The sequence below is a fragment of the Peromyscus leucopus genome, chromosome 7 (genome assembly GCF_004664715.2).
Source record: "Peromyscus leucopus breed LL Stock chromosome 7, UCI_PerLeu_2.1, whole genome shotgun sequence".
Classification (NCBI taxonomy): domain Eukaryota; kingdom Metazoa; phylum Chordata; class Mammalia; order Rodentia; family Cricetidae; genus Peromyscus; species Peromyscus leucopus.
In genome coordinates this window covers 40,226,271-40,238,989 of record NC_051069.1, presented here as the reverse complement: position 1 = coordinate 40,238,989, position 12,719 = coordinate 40,226,271, and the positions used below count along the sequence as shown (strand labels likewise).

General features: G+C 48.0%; 1 protein-coding gene across 1 annotated transcript in view; it reads right to left on the bottom strand.

The window, feature by feature from the left end:
* Kcnj5 (potassium inwardly rectifying channel subfamily J member 5) overlaps window positions 1-7,727 on the bottom strand; it is a 28,971-nt gene extending 21,244 nt beyond the window's left edge. The window contains exon 1 of the mRNA XM_028879074.2: window positions 7,489-7,727. The gene's annotated coding sequence lies outside the window, so the exon portion shown is untranslated. The remainder of the gene's footprint in view (window positions 1-7,488) is intronic.
* Between the last annotated feature and the right edge of the window lie 4,992 nt (window positions 7,728-12,719).

Below are 12,719 nucleotides of genomic sequence, written 5' to 3'. Positions count from 1 at the left end.
AACTGCATCCAAAGCACCAAGTTGTTGTTCTAAGTTTAAAACCCAGGCTGGCCACCTTAGAGTCTTCCTCAGCATCAGGAACACAAGGGAGAGAATGGCCTCAGATCCCGTACACAGGGAGGATATAAATGTCTTGGGAGAATGAGTGAAAAAGGGAGAGGCAGGAAGACTGGGAGAAAAATAGAAGGCAGAGGACTGGAGACAAGAGTTCAGAAGCAGCCGGGCAGTGGTATACACCTTCAATCCCAGCACTGGGGAGGCGGAGGCAGGTGGATCTCTGTGACTTCGAGGCCAGCCTGGTCTACAGTGCGAGTTCCAGGAGAGCCAGGGCTGCACAGAGAAATCCTGTCTCAAAAAACAAAACAAACAAAACAAAAAAACCCCAAAATCCCAAAACAAACAAGCAAACAAACAAAAAAGAGTTGAGAAGCAAAGAGAAAAGGAAGCAGGAGAACTACAAAGACCTGTCAAGGGGTCATGTGTCATGTGTCAAGGGGTCATGTGTCAAGGGGTCATGTGTCATGGGGTCATGTGTCATGTGTCACTGCGTACTTCCTGTGAGACTCCTGCCATCCGCCATCTTCCATCTTTTCTATGCCGTTTCAAGATGGGTGCAGTCTGACCTGTTTTCCAGGAAGTGAACTGAGAAATCAAATCACTCTCAGGGACACACAATGAACGGCTGGCAGAGGGGGAAAGAACTGCTGATGATATGCAGGAAATCAAAGGAGAGCTAAATGAACGGAGGAGAGCACCAGGTCTGTGGATTGAAAGAATAAGTGTGACAAAGAGGGGCACTTTCCCAGACTGACACAAAGTTCATCCCAAGTGTTTTTTTTCACATATAGATAAGATTTTGCTAAGATCTATTAGAGAGACAAACAGTTTAGCTTAGATAAAATAACTTTGAAAAAAAACAATAATAAAACAGAAGGGATCAATCTACCTAGTTTCAAGACTTACGACACAGCTACAGTAAACAAGAATGTGGTGTGAGATGGAGACACATAGAGAGCAAAGGAACAGAAAGCCAAAGAGACCTTCACAAAGACGCTCAACATTCTTGGCTCATTTATTTTCAACAAAAGTGCAAAAGAAATTCAATGGAGAAAAGATAACCTTTTCAACAAATGAGGAAGGAGTGATCTGACATCTATGGGGGGGGTGAACTGAAGTCTGGCTTTATAAAAACAAGAAAAAATAAAAAAGGAAGGAAGGAAAGAGAAAGAAGAGAGAGAGAGAGAGAGAGAGAGAGAGAAACCCTCAATATGGATCTTAGTTGTAAGAGTAGGAAAGAGCATATGGAAAATGCTTCAGGATCTAGGGCAGCCAGGCAGAGTTTTTACACTTGACATCAAAAGCAGAATCCATAAAACACAAAGCTGACACTGTTCATCTAAACTGAAAACATCTGCTTTGGAAAAAGACTTTCTAAGGAGCTGAGAGGACAGATGACGAGGAGGAGAGATACTTGCAGAGTGTATATTTGACAGAGGACTAATGCACACACTACATAAAGAACTCCCGAACCGAACAGAGACTCAGAGAGAAGGCAGCTGGAAAACAGGCCGAAGACATTGGTGGCATATGCAAGAGCGAATGAGCACCCTGGAAGGGGCTAGCTTGTTGTCTGTGGGGAAAATGCAAGCACACCACAGTAAGCTACTGTACACACCTGTCAGAAAGGCCGAAGTACGGGGGTGACAGCAAGTGTCAGCGAGGATGCAGAGAAGCTGGGCCGCTCGTCACGGCTGGTAGAAATGTAAAATGATAGAGTCATCGTGGAAAACGGTTTACATTAAAAAAAAAAAAAAGGTCTATTTTGTTATTCGTTGATGTGTGTGCACGTACATGAGTTACAGGTGGTTGTGAGCTACCAGATATGGGTGCTGAGAACCAAACTTCAGCCTACCCAAAGAGCAATATGAGTTTTGGGTTTGTTTTTGTGTGTGTGTGTGTGTGTGTGTGTGTGTGTGTGTTTTGTTTGCTTGTTTGTTTGTTTGTTTGTTTGATTGGTTTTTTGAGACAAGGTTTTTCTGTGTAGTGCTGGTTGTCCTGGAATTCACTCTGTAGACCAGACTGGCCTTGAATTCACAGAGATCCGCCTACTTCTGCCTCCTGAGTGCTAGGATTAAAGGATGTGCCCATCACCTCCCAGCCAATATGAGTTCTTAACCACTAAGCTGTCTATCCTTCTTGACTTTTGAAAAATTTTAACTAAACATACCACTACCATATGACCCAGAAATTGTATTTCTGGGCATTTATTGTGGAGAATTGAAAACATGTTCACATAAAGCCAGTTCATCAATATTAATAAAAGCACTGTATAATAGTTCTGAACTGGGACAAACTCAGATGTCTTTTAATGGGTGGGTGGTTAAATAAACGGTCATATTTTCATATAATGGACTCTCACCAACAACATACACATACACGTACATACATACATATATACATACAAACACACATACACAGAAGAATACAAATTTCTAGGTAATTGTATTGAGAGAAAACAGTCAAACCCAAAAGTATCATCCTACTTCTATTATATTCTTGATATTAAAAATAAAAAGATTGAAACAGAGGGCAGAAGAGTGGCTGCCGGGGCTGAGGAGAGGGCAGGGTGGTTCAGAACCTGTGTGGTGAGAATGAGGCAACACACAACAGGTCCATATGTATATAAGCAGAGTTTATTGGCGACCATTTGGTCAGTTTTGCCAGATGTTACTGCTGAGAGACAGTGGGTGAAGATGTGGAACAGTGCTCTGATGGTCATCTCTTTTTTAAAAAAAAGATTTATTTATTTATTATATATACAGTGTAATGTCTGCATGCATGCTTGCAGGTCAGAAGAGGGCACCAGATCTCATTATGGATGGTTGTGAGCCACCTTGTGGTTGCTGGGAATTGAACTCAGGACCTCTGGAAGAACAGCCAGTGCTCTTAACCGCTGAACCATCTCTCCAGCCCCCGTTGGTCATCTCTTACACTGTGCACCACGAGTCTACAGTGATCTAAAGAGTAAATAAAAAATGAATAAAGGGAATGAGAGAGTGACGGATGTAGTGGAAAAAAGGAGAAAAGAAAGAAAAAAAAAAAAAGCAACCCGGTTATGAAAGCCAAAGGGCAGATGTAGTCAGAAAAGAGTAAGAAAACAGTCAGAGCAGACAGGATGAAAGATCCAGGTTGAGGAGGGAGGGAGGGAGGGAGGGGGAGGGGGAAGGAGGGGGAAATAAAATGGTGTTGGTGTGAGTGTTTATGAGAAGTGGAGGGAGAGCCATACTTGAGTCAGTGCCGGACCCGAGGACCATCGGGAGCCCATGCCCAGCCAGCCCCAGGCTCCAGTTCTCAGCCCCCGCTCTTCCATCCTGCTCCCTTACTGTCCTGTGTCTACAGGCCACTCTCCAAGCCACTCACCTGCCACCAGAAGACCTATTTTTGCCAGGCTCCATGGAAGCCTTCCCTGCATCCCTTAGTTGAGGCTGTCCTTGTAAGGACTTTCTGCCTGTGTCTTCTTGTCACTTCCCAACTGGGCTCTAATTTATACCCCCTCCCTGGGTAGGGCAGGCAAGTGTGTAAATGAGCCCACCTTCTATCTCAGGGGCTTGCACAAGGCAGGGGCTTCGCTTGTATTTTGAAGGGATGTGAGTGATTTTTTTTTTTTAGTTCATGTCATGAAGACTGGTTAACAAAACAACCAAGCCTGTCTGACCAGGGCAGGAAAGACCTTGGCACTCTGACGGCCAGTGGGGTCCTGTGCTGCTGTGAAAGTCAGCTGGTTGTCACGACAGCTTCCTATGGAAGGACCCTAGGGATGCCCATGGCTTCTGCTTCACTAAAGACAGCCACCTTCTTGGCACAGAGGCAGTACCACATGTAGGTTGCTCTTCTGACCCATTCCCCACCACGTTCAAATTATCAAATTCTTAGAGGCCAGAGCTGGGTCAAGATGGACGAGGGACAGAATCTTAGAACAGAGGCTTGGCCCCAAATCTCAGAGTCCTCTGTTCTTGCTTTCCCCCTCTCTTCTGACCAGAAGAGGCGATGGAAGGTAATTGCACTCTGGTCTCCCTGCTTGTGATATCGGGAGCCTGGAATGTGAGAGAAGCTGAGAGAGAAGAGAGAGAGAGAGAGAGAGAGAGAGAGAGAGAGAGAGAGAGAGAGAGAGAGCATTCCCAGCCCCAAGAGCCAAGTCAGGGCCATGAAGACGCGCCCGCCAAACCCAACCTGACTCCTTCCCCTTCATCATCTTGCCCAGACTCTGGTCAGCCTATGGGTTTGTCCTTGGTGACCAGGAAGTGCTGTTGCTACCTGCTAACCGATCAGATTAACCCTGACCTTTGCTCCCAGCCTGCTCTGGTCCCGAATGACAGCAGGACTTAACATTTAAGTTCCAGCCAGGATCTCCAGGGTCGTGTGTTGAAGGTTTGTTTCTGACATTTAGTTTTAACCCAGCTCTTGGCAAAGGTTGCTGTCACCCTGGGCTCTGTGGACAGGAATAGCTCCCTTATCAGAAAGTCGAGGTAGGAGGAACTAGATGCCCAGGACAGCCACCCAGTCCCTTCCGTTGGGTTCCTCTCCTCGCTTTAAAAACAATGTCAGAGAAAGCCGCTTCCTAAGCTGCTTTGAAGAAAAAAAAAATACACTTAGGTAATTTTGTTCAAATTTCTCCCTGTAATTCTTTGTATCGGAACTCTCATTCTCCTGTCTCTATAGGGGAAGAAGAGGAAGAAAGAAAGAAGGAAACTGTTCTTTATAGCCGACAAGTGTCTCAGCAGACAGTGGACAATCGGCCCCTTCAGAAACACTGCCTCTCAGCGACCAGTTCACACAGTGAAAAGCTTGGTCTAAAAACGGATCCACTGAGCCACCACGGATTCCTGCCCCCACTCAATTTCCTTCCGTTGTCCTCTGCTCCCTGCCTAAAAGTCTGGTCAATATAGGCTTGGAAAATACAGGCAAGCTTTAGCTAATGTCCTTAATGGAAAATAACCCTGCTTTGATTACATTCAAAATACTCCAAAAATTATCTATTCCTGACGTATGCTAGGAAATCAACTGACTGCTGAACCGATTTTAAATAACATTCAGAAGTGGATGGAGTGTTCAGGTATATGAACTTCCAGCATACATTCCAGTGGCTTGGCCCCAGAAGGCATGCAGAATCCCTAGCACCTTAAAAGTGAGTAGAAACTGAAGACTGGGCCCCCTGCTATGGAGTAAACTTCATCACAAATGACTACAGCAGCCTTAGAAGGCTCCTCAACTGATGGACCAGAAACCCAGTTACACAGTTGCAGAGGACGCTAGAAAGACTTTGCAGTCTGTGCATCATGTACCAGAGGAAGCAAGGCCAATGAGATATAAACACAGGGACACATTGACATATCCATGGGACCTACAGAGAGGTGTTCTGCATGCCCAGGATGTGGAAGGCAGCCTCAGGGGAATCTTTACTGGGGAATCCTGTTGAGACCTGACTTTATACAGAGTAAGTATTTCAGCTTCAGGACAGCTCTGGACAGAGGCAGACAGCTCTGGGCAGAGGGGATGACCAGCCCCGTCCATCTCCTGCCCTCCCTCCCGTCTTCCCTCCTCCCACAGCTGACCTGCTTGCTAGATGGAGCATAGAACGCACTCATTTTATGCTTAAAACAGACATGCTCCAAAGCAAGAAATGCTTCTTCTGAGTAGCCAGCAGTTGGTAGCTGTCTTGGAGAGGCAATGCCAGAGTGCTGGGCCCTTTTTCTGTTGGAAAGCTAGGTAGTAAGTCTGGGGAAGATGGCTGGGTGTTGTTGGAGGATGAAATTATTTCTGTGATAGTTCCTCTTTCGGTGGTGACCTGATTCAGTTGTGCTCCCAAGCACACCCTGAGCCCTAGAACTACCTATGGAAGCAGACCCTTGCCCTGTAAGACCTGTTCAGTAGTCTACAATCCCAAGGAGTCTAGCCAACCCTTTTATGTTGGAACCTAATTCAATCCTCTTCTAAATCCCACAGCATCATTCTGTTCTGTTCACCTACCACAGCCTAGGAAACCCTGGGATGGGATTTAAGACTACATTCACCTAAAACAGGCACCGCAGGTCATGCCTCTAATCCCAGCACTCCAGAGGCAGAGGTGAGCTGATCTCTGAATTCAAGGCCAGCCTGGTCTACACAGTGAGCAAGCAGCAGCTATATAGTGGTACCGCATCTCTCAGAACAAAATAATGATGGGGGCAGAGGAGACTGTACCTAGGCAAAGGCATGGACAGAGAAGATTAGGAGCACCCTTGAGGGCCCAGAGTTCCTTTTGCTTTAGTTCCTTCGAGAAACAGGAAAACCAAGCTCCGCCTTACAGGACCTGTGTCCAGGTTAAGTCATAAGACCCTGTCTCAGCTCAACATCCCGGTCCCATAAATATTAGCTGCTTTCCCCGACTTTCCCACGGGGGGGGGGGGATGTGCTCTGTTAACTAGGCAGCTTGCTTGTGTCAAAGAATAGGTATGTACGGTTTGGAGACAGATAGAGATGAGAATCTCCTGTTATACACTGTGTGCTACAAGCAAGTTACTCATCCTCCCTGGGCTACATTTCTAACCTGCAGGATAGGATTGGAAGTCCCAGCTTAACGGAGAGGGATCAAAGAGTTCTTGGTAAACATGCATGTTCCCGCGGATCATCTTGTATTTGAAAGGGTCTCCATTTCTTAGCACAGACACTGACTGGGCAGGCTAGAGCTTCCACTCTCTCTTGGGGGTATCCTGTGGAGCCAGCACTAATCCAAGTCTGTTCCACAGCCCCAGAACAGAAGAGCCCCACTCCCAGTGGCCTGCCCTTGCATTTGAGGGAAGCCCTGACAGAACCAGGGACTACAAGGAGAGACATTCATCAATAAAAAATAAAAACAAAAAGTACTGTGACAGTGGGCTCACCCTCCTCCAGCTTTTATCTTCATCCTTTTTTTTTTTTTTTTAAATAATGGCAAAGATGTTTTAAAAAGAAAGAAAGCATGTAGGTAGCAGCCAGTGCAGAGAGGAGGGCTAGCACCACAAGAGAGGCTTCCCAATTTGATCAGAAAGCAAGCTGCTGAAGCCAGCTGAGAGTCTAAGGTTCAGGGGGTCGCCTCACCGGGCCATCTCGGCCCCTACTTGAAGGTAGAGCTGCTAATGGGAGCAAGGTTCTCTTTATCTCCTCCTACAGCCCCGCCGGGCAAGCCTAAGATGGAAGGTTTGGGCGCCCAGGTATCCGGGTCTGGCGCCGGGAGCGGGGGCGTTTACAGTCCTCGGAGGCTGGACTCCTCATCTCTGAGCTGTGAGCGGCTAAGGCCAGCTCCGGTTTGCTGAACTTTGGACCTCGGGATCTTGTTCCCATCCCGTCTCAACCTAGCAGGCTCTCGGGTGGGTGTGAGCTTGCTTTCAGAACCAAAGGATCCCCGGCGCCAGTCCGGCTTGGGGAGTCGCTGGGCTGGGGAGGGATGCAAGGGAAAAGGAGACAACTTACTTGTCGAGAAGGGAGCTTCTCTGAACCCCTGGGGCTAACTTCAGGCGGTCCTTCCTAGGCGGTGCAGGTGGCGCTCAGGGCTCTCCCGGGGATTCCCTAGCCTCAGGCATTGCCGACCTCCTGGCAGCTGCCCTGAGCTACTCTGGAGTCGCGAGTCCTGCGGGCAGAGGCGTCTAAACCTCCCGCCCCTTCACGGGTCTGCCTCGCCCTTCCAGCTAGAGAGAGCAGCAGGAGGCTCACTGCTGTCCCTCTCCTCCCCGCCCTTCTCTCTTCTCCCGCCCCATCCCCTCCCGTCCCCCTGGGTTCTCCTCCCTCTGTCCCCCTACAATTGAATCTCTGGATAAGAACGCGATTTAAAGGGCCACAGGCAAAGGAGAATAACAAGGAAAGGCAGTAATGGGGGAAATGCATGCACAATGGGGTAGATAGTGGAGATGGGTGGGGGCTGTTGGTGCCCGGGGTCGCAGTCACTTGGAAAGGGGTCGGGTGCTGGAGGCTGATCGGAGAGAGCTTGCAGCCTCCACCTTACTCTCTTGTCCCCTGCTCTCCGCTTCTCCCCTGGTTCGCCACCTCCCTCCTGGACCTCCCGGGTGATGATCCTTTGCTTCTAGCTACTCGGAGGTGAGAGTCCGAGACCTGCACCGGTGGATGTGAGTGTGTGAGAGCCTCCCTTGGATATGTGGAAAGGCTCGCGTGTACCTGTGTGTGTGTGTGTGTGTGTGTGTGTGTGTGTGTGTGATCGCGCGTGTGTAAGCGCCCCCGCGACTGTGTGAGCACCCCTCGTGCCTACGTTTAGAGGGTGTGGAGGTGCAGACAGGAGAAACTCTTAGGGCAGAAAATGCAGGCTCAGAGCCTTGCAGGGACTGCGCAGTCACTCTGGGGCGCGTTGAAGGGGGTGTTGACCGAACTTCCTTCCCTTTCCAGAGAGCCAATGCAGCAGGTGGGGACCTTCCTTCCTAGGGAAGTCAGGAGTCCTAGTCCTGGTGCCACCTCAAGCTATATCCCGACGCTAACCACGCCGATGAGTTTGGCTCCTGTAGCTGGACCGTCTTCTGAAGGTCTGAACCTCTGGCTGGAGGTGAAAGTCTAGAGAAGAGAGAAGGGAATGGGTGTATGTTGTTGGGGCATTCTCCTTAGGCCCCACCTCCTAAGCAACCTATAGCGAGGTGGGAATGGCAGGGAAGTGGCCTTTCATGGAAGGACAAGTGAGACCTGAACTGTCTCCGGGGAAGATGGTTGGCCTTAACCCCCACTGCTCCACTTCCCTCTTTGTCTCTTCCCAAAGGCTTTTTATATAAAATATTAAAAATACAATGTCATTTCTGAAATGAAGTCCTGTGTACGTTGTTGTATTATTAAGCATACTAAACAGAAAGCTGTACAATAACGGTATTAATGGCGCACTCCTGAATCCCCGTGTTCCACTGAGCGCAAACCCACCCACCTTCCAGTCCTCTGCTTGAACATTATTCTGTATCCACGTTCTCTGCATCTCATCAGATCTCCCGATTCTGTTTCATTTTCTGTTCGACATTCTCCATATATGTGCTCCATTGGCTGCCGCTCTGGAGGCTGAACATCCTTCCGGGATCCATTGTTTGTCTCTATGCAGCCCAGATCGTTCTTGCTGTCTGAAACTCCCGCTCCCCCTCTTGTGTGGACTCCCGGCCTTGAGCAACGAGAACTCTCTTCTTCGATTCCTGTGAACTGTAGGAAAGACAGAAATGTCGCTCTACACAGGGAGGGCTGCTGTCTGGGGAGAGGCAGTGGGTGACTGTCTGCTGGTGCCTTCAGGGGAGCCTATCAAACTCAGTGGAGTTAACTCTAGCCCCTCTCTGTCTGTTACCCAGCCTTTGGGGTTCAATACCCCAAATGCTAGGGTGAGAGTAAGCTGTCTTTGGCCCCCCAAGTGAACACAGCCTGACTGTGCTTGTGTATCCTCAGGCCCTAGCTCCTGTGTTTGGGAGAATATTTATCATATGAATGGTGGCCATGAAGAGGAAGCTGGCTTAGTCAATGACAAGGAGAAATATGCCTGTCACTGGGCCTGATGTGCAACTATACAGTCTTGCCGGAAAGCAGCACCAAAAAGCCACTGTCCTAGCCCACCCAGGAACAGAGCTAAGTGCCAACCAGTGCCCCTGGTTACTCACTGTGGCCTACTCTGTTACCCAAGAAATCATCTATCTGTCCCTCAAGGGACTTTGTCTTTGTGCTCATCTCATTGTCCCTAGTTAGGGTCACTATTGCTATGATGTGACACTGTGACCAAAAGCAAGTTGGGAAGAATGCGGTTTAAGCTTTCACATCATAGTCTATCACCAAAGGAAGTGAGGACAGGAACTCAAACAGGGCAGGAACTGGAGGCAGGAGCTGATGAGGAAGCCATGGAGGAGTGCTGCTTCCTGGCTTGCTCATCATGGCTTGCTTAGCCTGCTTTCTGACTTATAGAACCCAGGACCACCAGCACAGGATGGCACCACTCACAACAGGCTGGGCTCTCTCTCATCAATCACTAATTAAGAAAATGTCCTACAGTCAGATCTTATGGAGGAATTTTCTCAATTGAGGTTCCCTCCTTTCAGATGACTCTAGCTTATGTCAAGTTGACACAAAAGTAGCCAGAATGACCAGTATGTGCTGGCTTAACACTCCGTAGGAGTGTTTAACTCTTTGATTTTCTAGTTATCATGAGAAGCTGTGCTGCTCTGAGATCCAGCTCATGCCCACTTGAAGCATTTGCTAAGCTTGGCTCCATGTTCCATCCTGTAGCAGCAGTGGCCTTTGGGTTGGTGTAGAGAACACGGTGTTCTTTGGATTAGTATAGAGAACATGGTGTTCTGTCTGCCTCTTGACGGAACATGGCAGAATTTGTAACACAACAGGATGGTCTGGGCAGTACTGCTTTGACAATATTCTCCTGAATGTTGGGACCATAAGCCAGAGACAGAAACATCCATGTCCGGTTTTTAACCTGGGCCTGAAAAATGAGAAGTGGTGGGTGGGATTCTAGTCCTGACCAGTGTTCACAAATTTGCAGACTTTTCTGGACTTTTCTGCCCAGATGGCATCTGAGGACAGGCGGCAGCACTACTTAGAGAGCTTGGAAGGTGCTAAGTGCCTCTTTCATTGTCTGCAAATGAGAGAGAGGCACAAGAAAGCAGCAGAACTGGTGTGTGTTCTCACGGTTAATTAGCGTGCAGACCACCTCCTCTGTGTCTTCTCTGTACCTCTCTTCCCCTCTTCCATGAGCAGGAGCTGAATTCACAGCTAACGTCTTCCTCTTTAGAATATGACACTTACAGGAAATTAGTTTTTCTCCTATTTATAGAAATTGCATTTGCATTTATGAGGCTGGTAATGTCTCATAAATATTTCCTGCCAGATAAAATATTAATTAAAAGAATTTGTTGAGTTATACTCTGAAATCCTAACTAAATCTCTTCTAAGACAAATATTTTAGTACTTTTTTCTCATGCTAGGAGAATCTCTCATACATTACTGTGTATGTTAACGAGCTCTCCAGGAACAGAGGAACAGTAGATATCCATCAATGAACTATTTCCAAATATTTAACTAACAGTCAGATGGCATCCATGCAGTTTGCTACTGAACCCACTATGGTAGTACCTGCCTTTCCCTCAAGAATTAGCAACCTGAATTGGGTTTTTCTGTTCTTAACGTTTCTTTATACTAAAATTGCATGTGCGTGCATGCACACACACACAGACAGAGACAAACAGACAGACACACACACACACACACACACACACACAACACACACACACAGAGAGAGAGAGAGAGAGAGAGAGAGAGAGAGAGAGAGCGCTATCCAATCAGTGAACACTGACCAGTCCCTCCTCGTTCACTGTTACACTTTCTCTGGATTCAGTTGCCAGCAGTCAGCTGTGGTCTGAATAAATCAAATGGAAAAATTCAGAAATACTCAATTTATAAATTTTAAACTGCATGCCATTCTGAGGAGCATGGTGAAAATCTTACACCACCTCACTCTGTCCCATCAAGGCACAGAGTGTCTACACTGTCTGAGAGACCACTCCCTGGGCATGAACTTGGTAACAAACGTTAGTATCAAGTTGTTCCTACCTTCCTTAATAATATCTCTGAAGCAGCAGTGTCGTAACCTAGGCCGCACAGACCCCAGAGCTGTAAGATGATTCCTTTCAGTAAAACCAACCGTGACAGTTCCCAACTTGAGAAGGAAGAATTTTCATTTGCCCAAGGTTGCTACAGTTTTAATAGTGAAAAATGAAACTTCTGTCTGTGGAGTTTCAGAGAAGGGGAAAAGAAATTTGTGCTAGCTTTGTTGTGGCACGAGGTGGTTGAACTGGATGGTCTGCACTTGCTTTGGTTGGAGAGGCCTTCCATACGTGTAGGGGAGCAGCAAGTGTTCAGGTCTGGCTGGGGATCTGGAGACAGGCAGAGGTTAGGGGATTGTGAGTCATTTCACATGCAGCAGCAGGCTTGCAGTGTTTGAGACACTTGGATAGATACTGTAGGAGAAGGTAACAAGCATAATGGACCTGGACCCAAAACACCTCCTATAAAATCGGGAAGGTCAGCAGGTGTACAGAGAAAGTCAGACTCACAACGTGGCTTTTAATTCCTCCTGGATACTTGGCTGGTGGCGTGGAACTGATAAGAATGTTAATGAAGCCCAGAGAGAGCAATCCAGCAATCAACTGGGGCTGACTCCTGGCTGCCAGGCTACCGCAGAGAACAAGCCTGGAAAGGAGACCAGGATTTTCACAGGAGGGTGGATAGGAGCTGAAATGGCCAGGTGAGCTCCCTGGGTTCAGGGACTGGAAGTGTGTGGTGTCGGGAGGGAGGCGCTACAGGAATTTGGGGAGAGCACTGATGTGGCAGACTGTAATCAGCTGAGTGCCTACTATGCTCTCAAGTCAGCTGGGTGCTTCCTGTAAGCCACTGTCTGTCATTTCCTCAACAGCCTTGGAGGAGCAGACTCAAGGGAGAAAGTGTCCTTCCGGCTGGCGCGTGCAGTGGCCCGTGCTACCACCCGTTCACCATGTCGGAGCGAGGGGCTGAGGATTAAAAACAGAGACAAGACAGCAGGTCATTCGTCTCAACAGAATGCCGAATGCCTTTTATTGAAGGAGGGAGGAAACCTTAAATACAGGCTTGCAGCACAGTGGGAGAACCCTGGAGGGCAGAAGTTCGCTACAGATGTTTTACGTTCTCGCATCCTAGCT